Source organism: Rana temporaria, chromosome 7 (genome assembly GCF_905171775.1).
Source record: "Rana temporaria chromosome 7, aRanTem1.1, whole genome shotgun sequence".
Lineage (NCBI taxonomy): Eukaryota > Metazoa > Chordata > Amphibia > Anura > Ranidae > Rana > Rana temporaria.
This window is the reverse complement of record NC_053495.1, coordinates 25,328,955-25,355,601: the sequence shown is the minus strand read 5'-3', so window position 1 is coordinate 25,355,601 and position 26,647 is coordinate 25,328,955. Positions and strand designations below refer to the sequence as shown.

The 26,647-nt window shown below is 47.2% G+C and overlaps 1 protein-coding gene and 5 non-coding genes across 6 annotated transcripts in view; all 6 read right to left on the bottom strand.

The window, feature by feature from the left end:
* Positions 1–26,647, bottom strand: part of FRMD4B (FERM domain containing 4B) — a 283,767-nt gene that overhangs the window by 217,337 nt on the left and 39,783 nt on the right. The window lies entirely within an intron of this gene.
* TRNAR-CCG lies at positions 7,954–8,026 on the bottom strand. Its single transcript has one exon. It is a non-coding gene; the product is annotated as a tRNA-Arg (tRNA).
* TRNAR-CCG lies at positions 9,277–9,349 on the bottom strand. Its single transcript has one exon. It is a non-coding gene; the product is annotated as a tRNA-Arg (tRNA).
* Positions 12,512–12,584, bottom strand: TRNAR-CCG. The gene has a single exon. It is a non-coding gene; the product is annotated as a tRNA-Arg (tRNA).
* TRNAR-CCG lies at positions 13,175–13,247 on the bottom strand. Its single transcript has one exon. It is a non-coding gene; the product is annotated as a tRNA-Arg (tRNA).
* Positions 14,512–14,584, bottom strand: TRNAR-CCG. Its single transcript has one exon. It is a non-coding gene; the product is annotated as a tRNA-Arg (tRNA).

The window sequence follows — 26,647 nt, the reverse complement described above, 5'->3', positions numbered from 1 at the left end:
CCTTCAGTTTCCTGTTCCCGGCCGGACTGACAGGAAGTGCACACACTGAGTGTTCACTCCCTTTCAGTCCGGCCCGGGAACAGCAAACTGAATCTCCTGTTCCGCGCGGCCGACCGGACTGCAGGAGGAAGTAGCGGTGCGGCAATTGCTTGACGTCTTGTTAGGATAAAGGTAGACTGTCTTGAGCGGGGGATGGTGGGGAGAGTTGTGCTGCCCATACACGTGCATGCAGGTGGTGGGAAGAGGAGTAACCCCCCCCCCCGCTTCTCAACTCGAAAATGTGACATTTTCTATGCTTGGGGCCCCCAAATTCCTTCAAACGGCCCTGAGGGTCTTTGCGGTGGCTGCGAAGTGGCTGAGTGGGCGGCCGTGGGCTCCAGGGACAGCCTTGCTGGGCAGCCGCAAAAAGGCTGGGAGAGCGGTGGGGGATTTAGGAACAGCCCAGGATTCGGTGACCCCTGGAAAATCATCATTCGACCCCCGAGGGGGTCCCGACCCCCAGGTTGAGAACCACTGCTTTAGATGAACAGAGAAGCTCTAGAGATAGAATTACTGCCCATGATCTGATGTTTGCGGTGATACCTCACATGTGTGGGACAATCGCGGTTTGCGTGTGTTCAGAACCGACGCATGCGTGCTAGCGCGGGCGGGACAGGGGCACTTTTTAAAGTGACTTCTCAGCTAAATACATGGAGACCTGGATGGATGAGTTTGCTTTCAATGTTAAAAAATAATTACATTTTTTTTTTTCTTGTGCTCAGATGCAGTGCAGAGTTCCACTTTAAGGAATTCCCATTGAATGAAGAATGATGGAGGAGCGGCGAGCGGAGGAGACCGTCTGGGGACATTCAACGCTCTGGATTTGCACTCTCAAGGTTCATACACAGTTGGTCCTCACTCCTCACCACCCTCCACACAAAGCAGTTGTGGCCGGAGGACGTCTCTACCTTCATAGCAGACACACTCTTAGTACTATTTCCATAACAGTATGGTTAAACTGAAGCAAATGAGTCTCTAGGGGAAGAGTGACATTGTATGGCTTCAAGATACGAATCTTTTCATTTAAAATGCAAATGATTTTTCAGAAATGAATTCAATGTTAATTAAAAAGTCACTGACTATCATTTATCGGCGGTGTTTAGGACTAAGCAAGTCTCTGTAATTTAGTGGTAAGCGGTATATTAGTAAATTGCCGGGATATGAGATTATACACGTAATATTCATTACCTGTATTTACAGAGTACAGACAGGTTACGCCGCAGTTTACAGAATGCAGACAGCCAATTACATTCGCTGCCTGACTACAAAGGAACCAACAATCTAATGTCCCTCAAGCCATCACATACATACACAAAGGTCAATCTGGTCAGATTTCAAATAATTGTCAAAAGTATTTTTTGCTATTGGTAGGGTAGGGTTAAAACATTTGTCAGATTTTTTTTTTTTATTCTGCTGTAGGTGTCCCATTGGGGAGATCTCCCTTGATTTCTGTGCAAGCTTCCTGTATCCAGGAGACTGAAGAAGTTTCTGGATAGTAGATGTAAAGCTATGCAAATGGTGGCATGGATATGGATGCAGCCCTGGAATATCCCAAAGAGGCAGGCTCTGAAGGCAGGCTGGGTATCTGCATTTTCTCATGGATATGGTGACCAGATTTGAAAAATGGCGGCAATCAGCGACTCTCTGCCTGTCGCCGCCACCGCCCTCCCTGCCCGCCCATGCCGAACAAAAGACCTCCTAAATGGGACCTAGAAGTGAGTGGTGCCTTCCACAATGATTGCCAGCTTCCACAGGGATCCCACATGTATGGCACATGCATACGTATATTGATCCAAGCTGGACTAATGTACCTATATAAAAATTGTCATACCTAAAATTCAGCGTTAATCCATCCCCAGCATATATTTAGTATTCTTTCCTATCCTTGCTGGACCATTCCATACCAGGAACCAAGTGAAATGCCCAGTACTTTCAGGTATGGGGGGTCATGTGACAGTACTGGGACACTCAGTGCTGTCATCGGGGGAGTCCATAGCTGTATTTCAGCTTTGCTCTGGCGGCTTGTTAGATTAAATGGGGCTTGTTTCCGGAGGCTAAAAGCAACAGCGATTAGTTTGTGCTGCTGGAAAGGGGCGTAATAAAGTGAACCTGTTGTATTATTTTGCATGGGCAAAGCACACACACTTTAAATTGACTATATCAATCGCCTAAAAATATCCAAATGAAGGTTCCCTGAAATGAAAAAAGCATCATACTCGTCTATCCACACCACCCTGTGTCTTCTCCCTTCCCTCTGCTCCATTTTTGAGACCTCCATCAGGTTCTTCAGCACACACTGTGGTCAGAGCCATCTATAATATTGATTGGACCCTGGGCAAAAAAAAATCTTGGGCCCCCTCTTCCATGCAATTTCGCTCTCCACTTTCTTTGAGACATACAATAAATAGCAGCTGGACTCAAAATCAGTTTACTGTATCAGATCAGGCAGCAATTGCAATTGCCAGAGGTTACAGCATATCATTAACTCTTACTGACTGGTTGCTAGAGGTTAGGGCACATGATTTCTGCTTGTTGATTGGTTGCTAGAGATTACTGTACAGTAATGCCGCGTACACACGATCGGTCAAACCGATGAGAACGGTCTAATGGACCGTTTTCATCGGACCAAACCGATCGTGTGTGGGCCCCATCGGTTATTTATCCATAGGTTAAAAAAAAGCAATCTTGTTTTAAATTTAACCGATGGATACCTAACCGATAGAAAAAAAAACGATCGTTTGAAGGCACGTCCATCGGTTAAAAATCCACGCATGCTCAGAATCAAGTCGACGCATGCTCGGAAGCATTGAACTTTGTTTTTTTTTTTCAGCGCGTTGTTGTGTTTCACGTCACCGCGTTCTGACACGATCGTTTTTTTAACCGATGGTGTGTAGGCACGACTGACCATCAGTCAGCTTCATCGGTTAACCGATGAAAACGGTCCATCAGACCGTTTTCATCGGATGGACCGATCGTGTGTACAGGGCTTAATACTGCTCACTGATTGGTTGCTAGAGGTTATAGCACATCTCCTCACTGCCTGCACACCATGGACTGGGGAACTGAGCAGGACTTTCAATCATGCTCCTTTACCTCCCCAGTGGGCAGCATTCAGTATAGGTGATGGTGGATATGACCTCAGGGGGGCATGATCTACATATGAATGCTGCTTTATTTACATATCAACGCCACTGGCCATCACAATTTACATATGAATGTCACCGCTATTTACATATGAATGTTGGTTATTTACATGTAAACACAGGGTCTGCAGGTGAGTCACCAATAAACAACACTAGGGCAGAGCTGGGCAGAATTGGTCAAAGCACTTCACACTGAGATATTGGGACACAGCACAGGACTAAAACGTCAAGGGACAAGGGAATTTAAACTGGGATAGTTGACAAGTATGAGGCAGCTGCTTTGGGCCCCACAACAATGACAGGGCCCAGGGCAGCTTCCCCTTTTGCCCTACCTTAAAGACAGCCCTGACTGTGGTCCCATCCTCCAATCCCTACAGCACACAGCAGCAACATTGGGATTGGACAGTTGAACTAAGTCACAGGTTCAATTTAAACTTGCCTTGGCTATTATTCCTGATCATGATGACTGTTATTGTAAATAAAGATTGATATCGCTTTGTGAATCATCCATTTCTAAAGTCCACTTTCATGAAATATGGCCGCTATTGTGTGAATAATGTGGACTTTATTACACCTGCTGCTGCTCTGCTGATGTTGTAGTATTTCCAAAACCCTTATTCTGCTGATACAGCCATTTTTAGATCACTTTAACATCTGCTGGCTGCCAAATTTCAAACAGGATGTCACAGCCCTACAACCAGGGAAACTGTAAAAATTGTGGAATTCATTTAGGAAACATTAAATGAAAAAATATATATATTTTTGTTAGATCAGCACTTTTACAAATGTCGAAATGTTTTATAGCTTGCAGAAGATGGATCTTTCACCCATAGTTTTCCATTTCAACACCTAATCTACGCGGACCATTTGCACCCCATTTTTGCAGTTAAATGAGCCGTGTAATGGAAACCGATGTGTGCTTGCTCACTTAGGCCCCTTTCACATTGAGGAGTTTTTCAGGCGGTACAGCGCTAAAAATAGCGCTGCTATCGCGCCTGAAAAACTCCTTCACTGCAGACTCAATGTGAAAGCCCGAGGGCTTTCACACTGAGGCGATGCGCTGGCGGGAGACAAAAAAATCTCCTGTCAGCAGCATCTTTGGAGCGGTGAGAGGAGCGGCATGTATACCGCTCCTTCACCGCTCCTTCCCATTGAAAACAATGGGAAACCGCGGCAATACCGCCCGCAATGCGCCTCTATAGAGGCGCATTGCGGGCGGTATTAACTCTTTATCGGCCGCTAGCGGGGGTTAATACCGCACCGCTAGCGGCTGATACCCGCGGCAATTCCGGCGGTATAGCGCCGCTATTTTTAGCGGCGTTATACCGCCACCGCAGCTCCCGCCCCAGTCTGAAAGGGGCCTTACAGCCATTCAAGCAGACCATCTTCCCAACCACTTGCAATTTGCTGGCTGACCATCATGGCCCATTCACAGTTCCATTCTACAGCGTTCCTGCTGTTAATGCATGCACGTTAGTGCGCATTTCGTTAAGGCAGCCTTTTTATTATGAATGAACTTCCAATGCACCATAATAGATAAAAAAAAATTACCCTTTTTTAACAATTCAGAGCACCACACTGCTTTATGAATGAATGAATGAATGAATGAATTAGTGAGTAACTTGTATAGCGCTACAAACGCGAACTAAATCGCCTCAAGGCGCTTTTGCAGCCAGTGTCGGCCTGTGTCTTCAGAAGAGATAGGTCTTAAGCTTCTTCCCGAAAGCCAGATGTTTTTCTTCCAAACAGATGTCCGCGGGTAGAGCGTTCCATAGCCAGGGTCCTTGGCAGGGGTCAAGTCCTGGGGAAAAAAGTGTGGGAACTCCCACCCAAGATCCACTCCCCCACCTAAAAAAAGAAAAAAAAATGATACGCTCATATGCATAATTACTAAACCGCATGTTTTTTTTCCCGATCCACTGTACAATAGTAATCCTTTATGTTACTGTCCGCTTCCTGTATATGGATTCATCGGGTAGTGTGCGGGTATTCCGTCACTTCCTCGATACCGCAATGTCTACAGGAAGCGGCCAGTAATATAAAGGATTACTAAGGTTCGCCTGCCCCTGACAGTGACTCGAGCTGGGCATCGCCGCTTAGTGAAGGATTGGCTCGGGCGGCTCGGCTGCTCTAGTCCTGCAAAGGGAACTGCGTTCCTGCTGTGAAAAAAGTGCAGGAACTCCGTTCCCACGCGTTCCCGCAGGACTTGAGCCCTGGTCCTTGGACTGCGAATCTTCGTTCGCCTTTTGATATGTAGTGGGTCTTGAGGGTATGGAGGGGGTTCTGATTAGTTGACCGGAGGGGGCGACTTGGGGTGTAGTGCTTTATTTTGTCACAGAGGTATTGCGGGGCTTTTCCTTGTGTACATTTTGAGTGAGGCAGAGGGTCTTGAATGTAACCCGATTGATTCCCAGTTTTTTTTTCCAGTTACCAGTCTGGCTGCTGTGTTCTGGACAACTTGTAGACGTGAAATTTGGTATTTGGGAAGTCCTAGGTAGAGGGAGTTTGCGTAGTCAAGTCGGGAATTGATGATTGTTCCAACTATTGCTGCTGTGTCTCCTTCCAGGATGAAGGGGGTGAGTCAACGCAACAGGCGAAGAAGGTGGTGAGATCCGCTAACTACTGATCCGATTTGTGCATCCATTGTCATGTCTGAGTCAAAGATGACTCCAAGGCTTTTGGGTTTAGTGCTGGAGGTGATGGTTTTGCGAGGATGGTGAGTGGTATGGACGTCGTGTTAGGGTTTTTGTTTCGGTTTGCATGGAGGAAGAGGAGTTCTGTTTTGGATCAAAAGCACCCCTTCCTCAAACCCAATATAAAAAGGAAAAGCTGCCTTATATTGTATTTGTGTATGTATCTTACATATAAGTTGCAGCAGCATTTTTTTATTTTCTTTTATTTATTTATCTATTGATTTTATTATTTTTCACATTTTTATAGTGTCACTACTGTTTCATTTATTGGACCTGCGCAGTATCTTCCTACTTTTACCTTCCTCAAACCGCTGGGTAGTGAAGCACACACCCTAATTGCATCATATCATCTGTGTACTATTCACTTGATTGGAGGAGGGAAGAGCAGAGGAGTGACTTTATGGACGCAGGCAGAAGAAGTAGGAGGCGTATGTAGTGTCAGCAGGAGCAAAGATGCCTCCACAGGAACCCTGTAAAGCATTGGTCTCAAACTGGCGGCCCTCCAGCTGTTTCAATACTACAAGTCCCATGAGGCATTACAAGACTGACAGTTATGCGACGTACACACGATAATTTTTCGGGTTCTAAAAAATGACGTTTTTTTTAACGTCATTAAAAACGATCGTGTGTGGGCTTTAGAGCGTTTTCGGGTTCTGAAAAACGGGCAAAAAAAATTCGAACATGCTCTATTTTTTCACAACGTTTTAAACTTTGTCATTTTTCGGGTTGTAAAAAATGGTTGTGTGTGGGCTTTAACGACGTGAAAAATCTGCGCATGCTCAGAAGCAAGTTATAAGACGGGTAAAACTACCGTTCGTAATGGAGTAAGCACATTCGTCACGCTGTAACAGACAGAAAAGCGTGATCGTCTTTTACTAACACGAAATCAGCTAAAGCAGCCCAAAGGGTGGTGTCATCCGAATGGAACTTCCCCTTTATAGTGCCGTCGTACGCGTTGTACGTCACCGCGCTTTGCTAGAGCATTTTTTTTTCACGATCGTGTGTAGGCAAGGCCGTTTTAATAATCAAGTTGAAAAAAACGTTGTTTTTTCTAGAACCTGAAAAACATTGTTTTTTACAACCCGAAAAATGATCGTGTGTACGCGGCATTACAAGCATGACTCCCACGGGTAGTTTCAGCCGGAGGGCCGCCAGTTTGAGCCCCAGCTGTAAAGGGAAGGAGACACCTGAAAACCCAAGCCATGGATAGAGTGAATTTGAATAAGGGAAGTAAAGCAACCAAAGAGCTCCATTGTGGGCTGCCAAGCCCTGGCTCAGCCACCTGTCATTACTGCCCCCTGGTTGCCAGTGTGAAAGAGCCCTTAGGCTGGGTCTGCACTAGCCAAGGCTGAATAACTCAGGTCTGCACAATTGTTGTGTCTATTATGAAGGGGTTTCTGCTTTCCTTGTTGGATTTTTTTTTATATTATGGAGAATATAATATGTGGGGCCTTAGCATCCATTGTATATATAACAACATTAATACAGCAACTCAGATGGGACTTGAACCCACAATCTTCAGCTCTGGAGGCTGACGCCTTATCCATTAGGTTACTGGGCTCCTCTGCTCAGCCCTCACTCATTGAATGTCATGCTGTCTTCTCAAAGTTTTTTTTTTTTTGGTTCATTTGCATCATAATTAGTGGAGATGTATTCATATTATCTGTCCTGTGTCTCAGGAGTGAGCAAGAGAAGGTCTACATTTCTACATACAGAGGGATCATGAAGACGGTGTGTAGTCATCCTCTAACAGAAAGTCATATCTCAGCAGCACAAAACAAAATGGGATTTTGATGAGCAATAGAAAGTATTTTTTTTAAGTAAAGAATACATACTTGAATAGAATTTAATTTTTTTGTAGCAGTGTTGCCATTTGACACTGTCCTTTGCCTCCATTGCCAAACACGGTAGTAGTAGCAGTGACTGCAACGGTGATTCTCAACTTTTACAAGGTATGGCATATGCATACGTACATTGGTCCAAGCTGGAGCAATGTAATTATGCAATATGATGCATAGCTGGAATGCAGATTCAGGATAGAAAGAAGCCATTATATGGCAAAAGAGAAATATAAACCACGACCCAGATGGGACTTGAACCCACAATCTTCAGCTCCGGAGGCTGACGCCTTATCCATTAGGCCACTGGGCCTTCCTGCATGACTTAGATCATTGAGTGGCAAACTGTCTTCTCAGAGTCTTTCTTTTGTTCTCTGGTTCATTTGCATCTGAATTAGAGGAGATATCTTCACATCATCTGCAGCATTCTAGAGCCTACAGTCATGGCACATTCAGTAACCCAACATGGCTGTCTTTGGTGAGTGAGTGAGAAACGTATATAGCGCAACACATGCGAACTGAATCGCCTCTGGGCGCTTGGTATCCATTCCCTGGGCCCTCAGAAGAGATGGGTCTTGATCTTTCTCCTGAAGGCCAGGTGGTTTACCTCCAATCGGATGGTGGTTGGTAGAGCGTTCCATAGTCTGGGTCCTTGGACCGCAAATCTTCGTTCTCCTTTGGACTTGTGTCTGGCTTTGGGTATCTGGAGTAGATTTTGGTTGGTGGATCGCAGAATGCGATTGGTGTTGTGAGCTTTTAGTTTCTCGCATAGATATTGGGGGGCATTTCCCAAATTTCCCATTTGGTCAGATTGGGAACAGTAACAACTCTGTAAATCCTCTACGATGTACATTGGCCAAACCTGTTCAGCTGAAGAATCAATGGGTCTAAAATGAATTTTCTTCAGATTGGTTGGAATGATCAGTGCAGGTTAGTTGTGGTCATGTGCACTGTAACAGTGAGACTTTTCTTCTACAAGGGTCCCACTGGTATGGCATATACATATGTACATTGGTCAGAGCTGAAGCAAAGTGACTATGCAATATAATCCATATCTGGAATTTTGGGTCAAAACTGAATTTTCTTCTGTTTGGAATGAGCAGTGCAGGTTAGTTGTGGTCATGTGCACTACTGTATTCACACAAATCCCATAGTCCATCTCAGGAGTGAGCAAGAGAGGGTCTACATTTCTACATACCGAGGGGTCATGAAGAAGGTGTGTAGTCATCCTCTAACAGCAAGTCAGATCTCAGCAGCACAAAAAAAAGGAATTTGGAGATTTGGAAGAGGCTGAGAGCAATAGAAAGTATTTTTTTAAGTAAAGAATTTAGTTTAATCTTTTGTAGCAGGGTAGCCATTTTCCAGTGTCCTTTGCATCCATTGCCAAACACGGTAGTAGCAGTGACTGCTACAGTGATTCTCCACTTTTACATGGGACCCACGGGTATGGCATATGCATACGTACATTGGTCCAAGCTGATGTAACTATGCAATATGATGCATACCTGGAATGCAGATTCAGGATAGAAGAATGCCATTATGGCAAAAAAGAAACATAAACAACGACCCAGATGGGACTTGAACCCACAATCTTCAGCTCCGGAGGCTGACGCCTTATCCATTAGGCCACTGGGCCCTTCTGCATGACCTACATCATTGAATGCCAAACTGTCTTCTCAGAGTCTTTCTTTTGTTCTCTGGTTCATTTGCATGAGAATTAGAGGAGATGTCATCTGCAGTGTTCTAGAGGAGTGTTTCTCAACTCCAGTCCTCAAGGCGCCCTCAAGGGTCCCACAGGTATGGCATTATGTACATTGGCCCAAGCTGAAGCCAAGTGACTATGTAATATAAATTCAATCCCTGCCACTCAGGACAGAAGGATACCTTTACAGCAATGGAGAACCACGAACACCGACACAGATGGGACTTGAACCCCACAATCTTTCTTTAAGTCAAACCCGAACACTTTAGCGGTGCACAGCAATTCATTTTCTTTTTTAATATACTAAATAGCAGTGGTCTCCAAACTAAATCCCGGACAGGTGGCAACCCTAAGCGGAGGAGAACAGTTGCTTAAATGGAGGAAGTAAAGCAACCATAGCGCTGCAAAGAAAGGCACACATCAGTGATCGTTAGGCTCGATTCACACCTATGCATGTTGCTTTTGAGCGTTTTTGCAGTGCTTTTTGCGGTGCTTGCTGCGTTTTTCAACACGTGTTTTTGTTTTTTTAGTTTTTTTTTTAGCCGGTAATTTTTATTTTTTTACACAACCAGCTAAAAACAGGTAAAAAAAAACTGCAAATCTTGGCAAAATTGCGGGAAAAAAAGTCCCCGACCCTTTCCAAAAAAGCAGAGGCACAAAAAAGCATTGATGTGAACATGTTCCATAGGAAACCATGTTAAAACATTTCCCTGCATTTCTGCAAAATGAAAAATGCATAAAAAAACGCATTAGTGTGAATGGAGCCTAAGGGCCAGATTCACAAAAGAGATACGACGGCGTATCTACTGATAGGCCGTCGTATCTCTGTTTCTAACTATGCGGCTGATTCATAGAATCAGTTACGCATAGCTAGCCCTAAGATCTGACAGGTGTAATGGACTTACACTGTCGGATCTTAGGATGCAGTACCGCGGCCGCCGCTGGGGGGAGTTCTCGTCGTAAACCAGCGTCGGGTATGCAAATTAGCACTTACGGAGATCCACAAAGCTTTTTCCCTTCGTTAAGTCGCCGTAAGTGTTAGTTTGCCGTACTCTACCATGCAAAAGTATACCCGTCGTTCCCGCGTCGGTTTTGAATTTTTTTCAAATCTTTTATTTTTCCCACCGCAACTCTTTTTTACCTGTCGCGATTCACAAAACTCGGCGCAACGTAACTTCGCGCAAAGCACGTCGGGAAAATAGCGTCAGGAGCATGCGCAGTACGTCCGGCGCGGGAGCGCGCCTAATTTAAATGGGACTCGCCCCATTTGAATTGGCCCGCCTTGCGCCGGACTGATTTAGGATACACCACCGCAAATTTCCAGGTAAGTGCTTTGTGGATCGGGCACTAACTTGTGTAATTTGCGGCGGTGTAACTTAAATCAGAAAAGTTACGTTGCGCCCGCTGGTTGTGAATCTGGCCCTGTGTACCAGTGTTCATGGACAAAGAAAGTAACTGTTTGTAATAATTATATATCTACTGTTGCGCTTTGTACACAACCAGTTGAGACTTTGTTTCCAAGCACAGTTTTTGTATGATACCTGTTACTATGTATTCTTCTAGTATCTGCAATTACTGAGGGATTCGGGAACTTACAACGTCTAGATTTTTGCTTTACTTGGCAGCAAACACGGGTCTACGGCTCCACCCTGGCAAAAGTGACGGTGTAAATGTCAGTTACTCCAAGCCGGGAAATTAAATCACATATTGCTACCATTCCAGAAACTGCTAGAGTGCAGTAAGAACAGGCAGGCTTTATACAGGATGGGTGGGTCGTATGTATGGAGTTGTGTATAGGCAGACAGTGCACTGCTGTGCAATACATGTACAGATTATTTGTAATATAATACTATGCAAAAGTCGGAGCTGTTTTAATGATTTAAACGTCCCCCACGTGATTTTAAATTCTTGGATCATTTATTGTTGAAGTGGAGTACTAGTCATCTGTGATGGATCAGTATGCCCGGGACATTTTTTTACTGCGCTATTGTGTTTAACCCCTTCTTGTCCAACCCCTGCATCCCTCCTCTCTCCTACTGGCTCGACGGCTGGGGAAGGGAGGCCTGCGCTGTTGTCACGGGCCGGGGGAGGGAGGCCTGCGCTGCTGTCACAGGCCGCGGTCAAGGACGGGTATCCTCTGCCACCCGAAGGGTGATGATTGTGGCACCGGAGGGGGGGGGGGAATCCAATGAGCAGAAGTTTCACTTTTAGGTCCCTTTCACATTAGCGGACCTTTCGTCCGCTTATTACAAGTCCGTTTACGGACTTGTAATGCATCCCTATGGGATCGCGTCCGTTAGCGGATGGAGCATCCGCTAAAGTCCGCAACCATCCGCGTCCGTCAGGATCCGGTTTTTCGGACCGATTCGTTCCGCCGGACGGAAGAAAAATAGGGGTTTCTTCCATCCGGCGGAACGAATCGGATGAAGACGGACAGACGGTCCGTCTTCATCCGATTCCCCATAGGGGAGAGCGGAGGAGAGACAGGGCGGTCTCCGCACTGTGGGCCTCTATGTTGCCTCCATTGAGGTTGGGTTTCAAGTTGTCTTCTCCAAGTCTTTGTTCTCCAAATCTTCAAATCAGCCCCAATATCTTGAGCCTACAGTTATGACACATTGGTCACTCAATATGGCTGTTTTTTTATTTGTCAGTTGTGGGGATTCCTCCATCCACCTGGTTTATAGAAAAAAAAATAGAGAAAAAAAAATGTGGATGGACGAATCCGCTTGTTTTTTTTTTTTTATCAGCCTTGAGGCTGATCAAAAAAAGGAATCATCTATAGCCAGCCTTAGTCCCCTGCAAAGTCTTCCAAATACCAATAAGTTTTTTGGTCCCTATTGGAGACATTCCCTACTGGAAAATGAAATCAATTCCATCAATTTATCAAAAACATGCAATTCTTTAATACTAGTTAATCAAAACACTAAAGTTGACCATAGATAGATCTAAATTTGGTTGGTTCAGCAGGGACTGATGTGACAGAGACGTGACATAGGAGTTGAATTTTTGTAGGAATTGGCCATATGAAGGATAGGTATGTTGTAATTCTTTTTTCTGGGTGTAGGTATAAGGATACCATTGGAGAAATATGAAGTGCGACCCAGATGGGACTTGAACCCACAATCTTCAGCTCCGGAGGCTGACGCCTTATCCATTAGGCCACTGGGCCTTGGCGATGAAGGTGTTAAGGTTGGGTTCCAAGTTGTGCAAGACTTCTCCAAGTCTTTGTTCTACAGTTCAATTGCATCAGAATTTTTGGAGATGTCTTCAAATCAGCTGCAGCATCTTGAGCCTACATTTATGACACAATGGGCACTCAATATGGCGTTTTTTTTATTTATCAGATTGGAAACAGTAACAGGTCCCTAAATCCTCTGATATTCACTGGCCAAATCTACTCAGCTGATGACTCAGTGATCAATGGGTCAGACTGACTTTCCAAGAAGATTGCTGTTGTCTTTCCCCAAGAAAAGCCATCACCTAATGCAGATAAACCTTCTGATAATAACTTATAGCTCTGGAGAGATTCCAAATCCTGGCAATTGGCAAGGCCTCTAAGCACGCCACTGGAAGATTGAGCCAACCGCCCTCTACAGCCAAGTGCTCCAGTGAACATTGGATGGGCAGAGCAGAGTCAGTGATTCTCTACTTCTGCAAGGGTCCCACAGGTATGGCGTATGTATACATTCAGTGGTCCAAGCTGGAGCAATGTAACTATTCAACATGATCCATACCTGGAAAACAGAGTAGCATAAACAACGACCCAGATGGGACTTGAACCCACAATCTTCAGCTCCGGAGGCTGACGCCTTATCCATTAGGCCACTGGGCCCCCATGTAGACACCATTGAGGTTGGTTTTCAAGTTGTCTTCTCCAAGTCTTTGCTCTCCATATCTTCAAATACTGGTACAAGCAACCCATAATGAAAAGTGGAGGGTACAGTTCTCCCACTTCAAAGGGGTATGCCTAGGGAAGCAAAACGGCATAAAAGTAATGTGTGTATGAGGATAAATAACCCAATATCACCACAAAGAGCCTGGCAAGGAAAAAGCTTCTGCTGTACCTGTCAGATGGAGAGGGATCATATAATTCCGCCGTACGAGCCGGCACGTCTGTCCATCGGTAGTCGCTGCAGCTATAAATAGTGTCATTCGGATGCCCGCACATGCGCAGAAGAATGACCGGGCGTAATGACGTCATCGCGACCACGTCACATAATGATGACGCGTAGTCATCAATAGTAAACATAGCGCTGTGCCGTTGTCCCGAAGGACATGATGTATGCTGCGCATGGGCACAAAAAAGCACTGACACAAGTCAGAGTGCAATGTATTCAAAGGGCAAATCCAGCAATTGGAGACAAAGTAACATGCCACATCCAGCAAAAGGACAGACACCGGGCATAATATTGCAAAAATAGCTTCACAATGGTAATTATAAAAGAAAGAGAGTTTGTCTACTTGGAAGGAGGACAAAAATGATCAATGTCCCTAGAACAGGTAAAAATGCTAGACCAATCAACACACTTTAAATGAAAAATTAAATGACTGGCATACTATTGAAAAAAATTCAACTTAAACTGCCGGGGCCCATGGGCTTGAGCCCAGTCAAGCCCAATGGTAAGTCCAGCCCAGGTGGTGTGAAAGATGGGTGCACAGCAGCTAAGGCTAGAGAGCTCAAGTCTGCATACCCACTGTGCCCATTATGAGAGGTATTCCCTTTCCTTGTTGGATTGTAACATGTGGGGCTATTCCATCCAAAATGGACTTGAAGAAAGACCTTGGTACTGGAAGAGAGCCCATTATGTATACCAACAAGCACAGCAACTCACTCAGACTTGAACCTTGACTCTTCAGCTTCTAACACTGACACCTTATCCATTATGCCACGGAGCCATTTTGAGAGGCAGCCTGGGTTTTTATTTTGCTTGCTGTGTTATTTGCATCTGATAGGCTTTCAGATTCAAAAAGTTCTGCTTAACACATTTGCTAATATAGGTTTGACTGTGGAGTGCATTTAAAGAGTGCCTGACAAGTAGCCAAGGATGATCTGGTAGTTGAAATGGATTCTATTATGTTTACCAACATAAACAGAACGACCCAGATGGGACTTGAACCCACAATCTTCAGCTCCGGAGGCTGACGCCTTATCCATTAGGCCACTGGGCCTTCCTTGTCCTTCCATTATTGTTAGGTTCCAAGCCGTCTCCTCTGAGTCTTTCTTTTGTTCTCTGCTTCATTTGCATCAGAATTAGTGTAGATGTCTTCACATCAGCTGCAGAAGAGAAAGTTCTATATTCTGCTTTCCTGATTCCGTTCATCAAACTTCACTCTTTTGCAGACAACAAACTGCTTACATCCAATCACTTCTGAAAATGTTGGATGCCTGGCTCCTTGCCGGGCTCAGTGATGCCTCATGCCTCTAGATCTCTACTGGACACAGTAATTCATTAGGGCACTGGGCCCCACCATCAATAGCTCTGGGGCTCCACCATCAATGGCCACGATGAAGGTTAGGGGCAATGTGGAGGGTAAGGGGTCTTTAGATGGCCTGGGAGTACTGTAGGTCATTATGGAAGGTTGGGGAACATTGTGGAGGCTAAGGGCTCTTTAGAGAACTTGAAAGCAGTGCAGACCATTGTGAAAGGTTGGGGGCACTTCGGAGGCTGAGGCTCTCAGGGGGCCTTGGAGCAATTTAGGCCAATTATGGAAGGTTGGGGGCACTGTGGATGGTGAGGGCTCTCTAGGGGACTTGAGAGCAATGTAGACCATTAGGCATGGGGGCACTGTGGAGGCTGAGGTCTCTTAGGGAGCCCGGGAGCACTGTAGGCCATTATTGAAGGTTAGGTGCAATGTGGAGGGTGAGGGCTCTTTAGATGGCCTGGGAGTACTGTAGCCCATTATGGAAGGTTGGGGAACATTGTGGCGGCTGAGGGCTCTTTAGAGGACTTGAGAGCAGTGTAGACCATTATGTAAGGTTGGGGGCACTGTGGAGGCTGAGGCTCTCAGGGGGCCTTGGAGCAATTTAGGCCAGACACAGAGCGGGCTATAACATGGCAAGAGAAAGGGGGTAGTGCTAGGGAATTGAATCTCATTTGGTAGTCAATTTTATTTAGCACGTTCAAAGGCCAGTGAAAAAGGTTTATAGAACAGATAAATGCTGCAAGTAAGCATCTAAAATACTTGATTATTTTTGTGCTTTTACCTGCAAACATTTTAAGGGTCTTTTTAAGAGCTGAGCCAGGTTGTTGTGGGGTAACTTCACTTTGCATATCCTATATTCATGTCTTTCCACTTACTTACTGAATAAGCAAAATATAATGAAAGGTAACATCGGATTTAATAAGCATTTACATCTAGACTTGTAGTTAAGTGGTCCTGCTCTGTTTGCTCGGACTCGGCGTAGGAAGCTGGAGAGGAGCCGCCATGCCCGGAATGCTCTATAAATCTGCATATGCGCGCTCTCCGGAATACCAAACGCTGTCCTTGAATCGTAATGAGAACATGTTCTTTAATAGGCAGCACACTTAATACAAACTAAGTTCATTAGCCTGAGGCTCCATAAGTAACCAATATGTGCTAAGTGCTGAACAAATTACTAAAGAAGCAATTTATACTAAGCCGATCTACCATCAAAACCCAAGAAATACTAACTGATTCCACTTTTCCCCCAAAAAAGCCTCAGTTTTAAAGGGGACTGTTTTCAGTTTTCAGTTTTGTGCAGATTTTGAACCCATTTTGCAGCATTTTCCCCAAATATAATTTTTGTTAGCATGCTGTTTATGCAAGCTTAGGTGCAACAACCATTTTCATATGTAATCTGTGTTTTAATAGTCCTGCCACTAGGTGGCAGTGTTAATATCATGCATGTTTGAAGGGGAATTAAACCACTGCAGCAAAAAGTGCTAGTATGTACAGAAAATAAGCATATTATGGCAGATTTTCCGACGATCACGGGTGCTGCCATCTTTCTTTTAGGTTCTGATGCTTGGGCAATTTGGTTGGCCAGGCCAGGATGTCATCACTCCTGCACACGTGCACAGGAGTCACATTGTCTGTGCTGCAAATGTATGCTGAGCTGAGCTGCGCATGCGCAGTTCAGTGTACACAAGCACAGACATGCAGGGAGAAAGGTTTATGACAGAAGAGACCAATAGCGTCCTTCCTGTCATCAATTGAATTGTTTTTTTTTTTTTTTATTCCACTTTAATGTCTGTTCCTTCTTGTGGAACTACATTGCTTATGATGTAATATCCTGTCACAATGTATTTCTATTATTAATTGAAGAAGGACTCGTCAGCCATGTGTCCAGCACCATCTTTGACTGATGGGAGTCATACCTGCAGCAGCTTTCACACAATTTGTGACATGATTTATACATTTTGCTCACTGTCCTGTAATATGAACATTGTAAATACTCCCTCTAGTGGTCATCTGTATATTAGAGGATGAGTAGTTTGCCTACTAATGGTTAATCCTTATGTAGCGCCGGGGGTTCTTGGCTCAAATCTCAGCCAGGACACTATCTGCATCAAGTTTGCATGCTCTCCCTGTGCTTGTATGGGTTTTCTCCAGGTTCTCTGGTTTCCTCCTACACTTCAAAGGCATGCTGGTAGGTTAATTGCCCCCTGTCTGAATTGACCCCACTATGTGTGTACAAATTGTGGATGGTTGAAAAAATTCTATGGAAAAGACTTTCAAATGTATCAGCCATGTTGCCCAGTGAGCTGACCCATGGAATTGCACTGAACTAATATCTATCTATCTATCTATCTATCTATCTATCTATCTATCTATCTATCTATCTATCTATCTATCTATCTATCTATCTATCTATCTATCTATCTATCTATCTATCTATCTATCTATCTATCTATCTATCTATCTATCTATCTATCTATCTATCTATCTATCTATCTATCTATCTATCTATCTATCTATCTATCTATCTATCTGTGTGTATATATAGACTGCAAAGATGAACTCAGTTGGCCTCATAGCAAATGAAATGAGGAATCCCTAAGGGCTCATTCACACTAGCAGTGTCTTCAGAGAGAATTTGACAAGCAGTGGGGAGTTGATGTATCGCCTCCTCCCCGCTTGCTTTAACCCCTTATCTTTGCACTAGCGAGCGGCCCTATTCACTTGAATGGGTTGTGTTCAATGGGAGGTACGTTTGACGAATATGATGGGGTATAAAATGTTTGCTTTGCATAGTGGCCACGGCATGTGTACACCCCCAAACCTCTGCCTCTGCAGCTAACGGGAGTAGCAAGTAGGTGTGGTGGTAAAAGCACAGCTCAACATGTTTTAAGGGAACTATGATGGGGGCACTTGATCTAAGGGGGCACTCTGATTGGGCACCTGATGTAAGAGGGTACTCTTATGGTGGCAACTGATGTAAAGAGGCACTCTGATGGGGCACCTGATGTAAAGAGGCACTCTGATTTGGGGAACCTGATGTAAAGGGGCACAGTGATGGGGGCACAAGATGTACAGGGGCACAGTGATGGGGGCACATGATGTAAAGGGGCACAGTGATGGGGGCACATGATGTAAAGGGGCACTCTCATGGGGCACCTGATAAAATGAAGCACTCTGATGGGGTACCTGATGTAAGAGGACACTCTTATGGAGGCAACTGATGTAAAGGTCACTTTGATGTGGCACCTGATATAAAAGGCACTTGGAAGTGTGAAGAAAGAGTGATGAAAAAGGCACTCTGCAATCTAATAGGGGACACCTGATGTAAAGGGGCTCTCTGATGGGGGCACCTAATGTAAGAGGACACTCTGATGTGGGTGCCTGATGTAAAGTGGCACTCTGATGGGGGCACCTGAGGTAAAGGGGCATTCTGATGGGGCACCTGATGTAAGAGGACACACTGATGTGGGTGCCTGATGTAAAGGGGCTCTCTGATGGGGGCACCTGATGTAAGAGGGCACTCTGATGGGGCACCTAATGTAAGAGGACACTCTGATGTGGGTGCCTGATGTAAAGTGGCACTCTGATGGGGGCACCTGAAGTAAATAGGCATTCTGATGGAGGCACCTGATGTAAAGGGGCACTCGATGTAAAGGGACACTCTGATGATGAAACCTGATGTAAAAGGGTACTCTGATGGGAGCACCTGATGTAAGAGGGCACTCTAATAGGGGCACCTAATGGAAAGGGGCACTCTGATGGGGGCACCTGATGTAAGAGGGCACTCGGATGGGGACAACTGATGTAACAGGGCCCTCTGATGGGGCATCTGATGTAAAGCAGCACTCTGATGGGGGTATCTAAGGTAAAGGGGCACCTGATGTAAAAGAGCACTCTGATGAGGGCACCTGTTGTAAGAGAGCATACTGATGGGGGAACTTGATATACTTTTGACTGACATAGGACTACAATCTCAGAGTTATAGCACAAACTTGAGATTCGGACCTCAGCTGGAAGAAAATGTTTGCGACTGACCCTCCTTGAATATCAGTTTATTACCCCGGTCTATACTATCCCCGTCCTCCAAAAACAGCTCTAAAAAGCATAAGAATGGAAAACAGTCACATTTTAAAAATGTGAATTAATTTATTTTTGGTAAAAGAAACTCTTGGCATTTTGTGTGTACAGGGCCCGGCCCGTGGCACATGTGCAGCGACTGTTCTTTGTACGCTGGAGCTGGGTGGCATAGCTCTGGTGGGCATCCATGGGAATTACATTATCCCGGACTGCCCAATGGGTGAAGAAAGAAGACACTGGTTGGGAAGAAATGCCAGAAAATATCTCAGCGATGCTTAAAGGGAGTGCAAAGCTGTCGACACGTTATGGCGAGTGATCCTGTGGACATCGCATGCTCAGATCTATCAAAGTGACTCCTTTAAGGGTTGAGGCCAAAAATGTAATCCAGAGGCAGCCAGGCAAGAAGGAGGTCAGCAATGAAAGTTCAAATATTGCTCTCAGTACAGCAAAGATATGATTGCTGTAATTTCCATGTGGGGGACAGCGCCACCTAGCGGCCATTAGATGAACTACCAGCTGACTTGAATACAAGGATATATATAGTAACTGCATTGTGCAATTATGGATTAGTTACACCGATCAGACAATCATGAGAGTTCTGTGTACTTACTTTGTAGCTTTAAGTGACTTTGTGGCTTAAAAAAAAAAACTTTAACAAAGAAATGATTGTAAAATAACACAGTTGAAGTGTACTGTGTGTTGTGTATATATATAGTAAAGTTTTAGGGAAGGGTTAAAAACCTTGCTTCTTATCGTTTCCCAAGGGGAAGATTCCGCTCATTTCCTGTCCCTGAGATGCAGCCAACAGAAGGAGAAAGGCTGTACAAAGTTCCCTCTTAGGCAAAGCTTAGATGTGTGGCTAAATTGCTAGACCTCTGAAAAGCGATCAGCATTTGGAGCACTTTTCAGAGACATTTGGGAAGTTGTGAAGAAGTGATATGATGCCTTCACACTGCATTTGTTTAACCCCCTATAACTCCTGCATCAGTATGGCTTTTGTGATGCATCTCCTTTTGTTTGAATAGATTGTGCTCACTGACTGTTATGTTTTTGCTAAACAAACAAAAAAAGCTGGAAAATTTTGAAAAAAAAATCATGTTTTATATTTTGTTAATTTTTTTGCAACAGGTAATTCTTCTCCTTTATTGATATGCGCTGATGAGGCGGCACTGGTGGGCACTGATAGGCACAGATAAGGCGGCACTGATGGGGACAGATAAGGCGGCACTGATTGGGACAGATAAGGCGGCACTGATTGGGACAGATAAGGCGGCACTGATGGGGACAGATAAGACGGCACTGATGGGGACAGATACGGCGGCACTGATGGGGACAGATAAGGCGGCACTGATGGGCACAGATAGATGGTACTGATGGGCATTGATAGGTGGCACTGACGGGCACTGGTAGATGACAATGACAGGCACTGGTAGGTGACAGATACAGCGGCACTGATGGGGACAGATAAGGCGGCACTGATTGGGACAGATAAGGCGGCACTGATGGGGACAGATAAGGAGGCACTGATTGGGACAGATAAGGCGGCACTGATGGGGACAGATAAGACGGCACTGATGGGGACAGATACGGCGGCACTGATGGGGACAGATAAGGCGGCACTGATGGGCACAGATAGATGGTACTGATGGGCATTGATAGGTGGCACTGACGGGCACTGGTAGATGACAATGACAGGCACTGGTAGGTGACAGATACAGCGGCACTGATGGGGACAGATAAGGCGGCACTGATTGGGACAGATAAGGCGGCACTGATTGGGACAGATAAGGCGGCACTGGTTGGGACAGGCACTGGTAGGTGACAATGACAGGCACTGGTAGGTGACAATGATGGGCATCACTGTTTGAGGCACTGATTAGATGTTGCACTGTGGGCACTGATAGGTGGCACTGTGGGCACTGATAGGGGGCACTTGTGGGCACTGGTAGGTGGCACACAATTACACAGATGAGCTGCCTGCAGCTCGCCCTGATCGAGACCGATGTCCCGCTGTCTTCTGCCGGTGATCGGCTTTTTTTTTCTCCTAACGCTATCAGCGTGAGTAGGAAAAGTAGTCGATTACCGGCTCTCTTTACATCACATGATCAGCTGTCATTGGCTGACAGCTGATCATGTGGTAAGGGGTCGGGTGGTGGCTGCATTCGTTTTCTTTTCTTTTTTTTACCTGGTGATCTGGCCAGTAACACGCCTCCTGTATTTAATTACCTCCACTCTGGATGAAGGAGCAGCTTTGGACAGCAGCATTGTCAGTCTGGGGGGAAGGGGAATGTTAGATGTACTAGCAGAGTTAGATACACTAACAAATTGAAGCCAAACTCCACTTACACAAGCAGTTCCAGCATCTGTTTTTGTCTTTTGGGATAAAGGTTTAACATGAATGAATAAAACATGATCATTGTAAGCACCCCTGTCAGTGTTAAATGGTTTGTCTCAAGCGTCTAGCTGCTATTGATGAACACATTGATATAAGCAGGTTACCCACTCCAATTTCGGGAAGTGCCCTCCAGTCCTGCTACAGAAAACACTGTCAGTGAATTGGATGGATCACTTATCCAGGGGGGGGGGGGAGGGGGGATTTGCATGTGAATACGTTTAATTGTACGAAATTGCAGCAATCAGTCACACGGATTGGCATCAGACTTTCTCCTCTGCTTGCAGTGCGCCCGCCTTGGCAGCGACTTCCTCACAGCTGTTGGGTGACTCTGGGCCCTTCTCCTTGAGACAGCTGGTCGGCTGAGCTCTACAAACTCCTGGGAGTCTCTAACCCATCACCAGAGTCTGCAGAGACCCGCTCTACAAACTCCTGGGAGTCTCTAACCCATCACCAGAGTCTGCAGAGACCCGTTCTACAAACTCCTGGGAGCCTCTAACCCATCACCAGAGTCTGCAGAGACCCGTTCTACAAACTCCTGGGAGCCTCTAACCCATCACCAGAGTCTCTGCAGAGACCCGCTCTACAAACTCCTGGGAGCCTCTAACCCATCACCAGAGTCTGCAGAGACCCGTTCTACAAACTCCTGGGAGCCTCTAACCCATCACCAGAGTCTCTGCAGAGACCCGCTCTACAAACTCCTGGGAGCCCCTAACCCATCACCAGAGTCTGCAGAGACCCGTTCTACAAACTCCTGGGAGCCCCTAACCCATCACCAGAGTCTGCAGAGACCCGTTCTACAAACTCCTGGGAGCCTCTAACCCATCACCAGAGTCTGCAGAGACCCGCTCTACAAACTCCTGGGAGCCTCTAACCCATCACCAGAGTCTCTGCAGAGACCCGCTCTACAAACTCCTGGGAGCCTCTAACCCATCACCAGAGTCTGCAGAGACCCGTTCTACAAACTCCTGGGAGCCTCTAACCCATCACCAGAGTCTGCAGAGACCCGCTCTACAAACTCCTGGGAGCCCCTAACCCATCACCAGAGTCTGCAGAGACCCGTTCTACAAACTCCTGGGAGCCCCTAACCCATCACCAGAGTCTGCAGAGACCCGTTCTACAAACTCCTGGGAGCCTCTAACCCATCACCAGAGTCTGCAGAGACCCGCTCTACAAACTCCTGGGAGCCTCTAACCCATCACCAGAGTCTGCAGAGACCCGCTCTACAAACTCCTGGGAGCCTCTAACCCATCACCAGAGTCTGCAGAGACCCGCTCTACAAACTCCTGGGAGTCTCTAACCCATCACCAGAGTCTGCAGAGACCCGCTCTACAAACTCCTGGGAGCCTCTAACCCATCACCAGAGTCTGCAGAGACCCGCTCTACAAACTCCTGGGAGTCTCTAACCCATCACCAGAGTCTGCAGAGACCCGCTCTACAAACTCCTGGGAGCCTCTAACCCATCACCAGAGTCTGCAGAGACCCGCTCTACAAACTCCTGGGAGCCTCTAACCCATCACCAGAGTCTGCAGAGACCCGTTCTACAAACTCCTGGGAGCCTCTAACCCATCACCAGTCTGCAGAGACCCGCTCTACAAACTCCTGGGAGCCTCTAACCCATCACCAGAGTCTCTGCAGAGACCCGCTCTACAAACTCCTGGGAGCCTCTAACCCATCACCAGAGTCTGCAGAGACCCGCTCTACAAACTCCTGGGAGCCTCTAACCCATCACCAGAGTCTCCAGAGACCCGCTCTACAAACTCCTGGGAGCCTCTAACCCATCACCAGAGTCTGCAGAGACCCGCTCTACAAACTCCTGGGAGCCTCTAACCCATCACCAGAGTCTGCAGAGACCCGTTCTACAAACTCCTGGGAGCCTCTAACCCATCACCAGAGTCTGCAGAGACCCGTTCTACAAACTCCTGGGAGCCTCTAACCCATCACCAGAGTCTGCAGAGACCCGCTCTACAAACTCCTGGGAGCCTCTAACCCATCACCAGAGTCTGCAGAGACCCGCTCTACAAACTCCTGGGAGCCTCTAACCCATCACCAGAGTCTGCAGAGACCCGTTCTACAAACTCCTGGGAGCCTCTAACCCATCACCAGAGTCTGCAGAGACCCGCTCTACAAACTCCTGGGAGTCTCTAACCCATCACCAGAGTCTGCAGAGACCCGCTCTACAAACTCCTGGGAGCCTCTAACCCATCACCAGAGTCTCTGCAGAGACCCGCTCTACAAACTCCTGGGAGCCTCTAACCCATCACCAGAGTCTGCAGAGACCCGTTCTACAAACTCCTGGGAGCCTCTAACCCATCACCATAGTCTGCAGAGACCCGCTCTACAAACTCCTGGGAGCCTCTAACCCATCACCAGAGTCTGCAGAGACCCACTCTACAAACTCCTGGGAGCCTCTAACCCATCACCAGAGTCTGCAGAGACCCGCTCTACAAACTCCTGGGAGCCTCTAACCCATCACCAGAGTCTCCAGAGACCCGCTCTACAAACTCCTGGGAGCCTCTAACCCATCACCAGAGTCTGCAGAGACCCGCTCTACAAACTCCTGGGAGCCTCTAACCCATCACCAGAGTCTGCAGAGACCCGTTCTACAAACTCCTGGGAGCCTCTAACCCATCACCAGAGTCTCTGCAGAGACCCGCTCTACAAACTCCTGGGAGCCTCTAACCCATCACCAGAGTCTGCAGAGACCCGTTCTACAAACTCCTGGGAGCCTCTAACCCATCACCAGAGTCTCTGCAGAGACCCGCTCTACAAACTCCTGGGAGCCTCTAACCCATCACCAGAGTCTGCAGAGACCCGCTCTACAAACTCCTGGGAGCCTCTAACCCATCACCAGAGTCTGCAGAGACCCGTTCTACAAACTCCTGGGAGCCTCTAACCCATCACCAGAGTCTGCAGAGACCCGCTCTACAAACTCCTGGGAGTCTCTAACCCATCACCAGAGTCTGCAGAGACCCGCTCTACAAACTCCTGGGAGCCTCTAACCCATCACCAGAGTCTGCAGAGACCCGCTCTACAAACTCCTGGGAGTCTCTAACCCATCACCAGAGTCTGCAGAGACCCGCTCTACAAACTCCTGGGAGCCTCTAACCCATCACCAGAGTCTGCAGAGACCCGTTCTACAAACTCCTGGGAGCCTCTAACCCATCACCATAGTCTGCAGAGACCCGCTCTACAAACTCCTGGGAGCCTCTAACCCATCACCAGAGTCTGCAGAGACCCGCTCTACAAACTCCTGGGAGCCTCTAACCCATCACCAGAGTCTCCAGAGACCCGCTCTACAAACTCCTGGGAGCCTCTAACCCATCACCAGAGTCTGCAGAGACCCGTTCTACAAACTCCTGGGAGCCTCTAACCCATCACCAGAGTCTGCAGAGACCCGTTCTACAAACTCCTGGGAGCCTCTAACCCATCACCAGAGTCTGCAGAGACCCGCTCTACAAACTCCTGGGAGCCTCTAACCCATCACCAGAGTCTGCAGAGACCCGTTCTACAAACTCCTGGGAGCCTCTAACCCATCACCAGAGTCTGCAGAGACCCGTTCTACAAACTCCTGGGAGCCTCTAACCCATCACCAGAGTCTGCAGAGACCTGTTCTACAAACTCCTGGGAGCCTCTAACCCATCACCAGAGTCTGCAGAGACCCGTTCTACAAACTCCTGGGAGCCTCTAACCCATCACCATAGTCTGCAGAGACCCGCTCTACAAACTCCTGGGAGCCTCTAACCCATCACCAGAGTCTGCAGAGACCCGCTCTACAAACTCCTGGGAGCCTCTAACCCATCACCATAGTCTGCAGAGACCCGCTCTACAAACTCCTGGGAGCCTCTAACCCATCACCAGAGTCTGCAGAGACCCGTTCTACAAACTCCTGGGAGCCTCTAACCCATCACCAGAGTCTGCAGAGACCCGTTCTACAAACTCCTGGGAGCCTCTAACCCATCACCAGAGTCTCTGCAGAGACCCGCTCTACAAACTCCTGGGAGCCTCTAACCCATCACCAGAGTCTCCAGAGACCCGCTCTACAAACTCCTGGGAGCCTCTAACCCATCACCAGAGTCTGCAGAGACCCGCTCTACAAACTCCTGGGAGCCTCTAACCCATCACCAGAGTCTCCAGAGACCCGCTCTACAAACTCCTGGGAGCCTCTAACCCATCACCAGAGTCTGCAGAGACCCGTTCTACAAACTCCTGGGAGCCTCTAACCCATCACCAGAGTCTCTGCAGAGACCCGCTCTACAAACTCCTGGGAGCCTCTAACCCATCACCAGAGTCTCCAGAGACCCGCTCTACAAACTCCTGGGAGCCTCTAACCCATCACCAGAGTCTGCAGAGACCCGCTCTACAAACTCCTGGGAGCCTCTAACCCATCACCAGAGTCTGCAGAGACCTGTTCTACAAACTCCTGGGAGCCTCTAACCCATCACCAGAGTCTGCAGAGACCCGTTCTACAAACTCCTGGGAGCCTCTAACCCATCACCAGAGTCTGCAGAGACCCGCTCTACAAACTCCTGGGAGCCTCTAACCCATCACCAGAGTCTGCAGAGACCCGCTCTACAAACTCCTGGGAGTCTCTAACCCATCACCAGAGTCTGCAGAGACCCGTTCTACAAACTCCTGGGAGCCTCTAACCCATCACCATAGTCTGCAGAGACCCGCTCTACAAACTCCTGGGAGCCTCTAACCCATCACCAGAGTCTCTGCAGAGACCCGCTCTACAAACTCCTGGGAGCCTCTAACCCATCACCAGAGTCTGCAGAGACCCGCTCTACAAACTCCTGGGAGTCTCTAACCCATCACCAGAGTCTGCAGAGACCCGTTCTACAAACTCCTGGGAGCCTCTAACCCATCACCAGAGTCTGCAGAGACCCGCTCTACAAACTCCTGGGAGCCTCTAACCCATCACCATAGTCTGCAGAGACCCGCTCTACAAACTCCTGGGAGCCTCTAACCCATCACCAGAGTCTGCAGAGACCCGCTCTACAAACTCCTGGGAGCCTCTAACCCATCACCAGAGTCTGCAGAGACCCGCTCTACAAACTCCTGGGAGCCTCTAACCCATCACCAGAGTCTGCAGAGACCCGTTCTACAAACTCCTGGGAGCCTCTAACCCATCACCAGAGTCTGCAGAGACCCGTTCTACAAACTCCTGGGAGCCTCTAACCCATCACCAGAGTCTGCAGAGACCCGCTCTACAAACTCCTGGGAGCCTCTAACCCATCACCAGAGTCTGCAGAGACCCGTTCTACAAACTCCTGGGAGCCTCTAACCCATCACCAGAGTCTGCAGAGACCCGCTCTACAAACTCCTGGGAGCCTCTA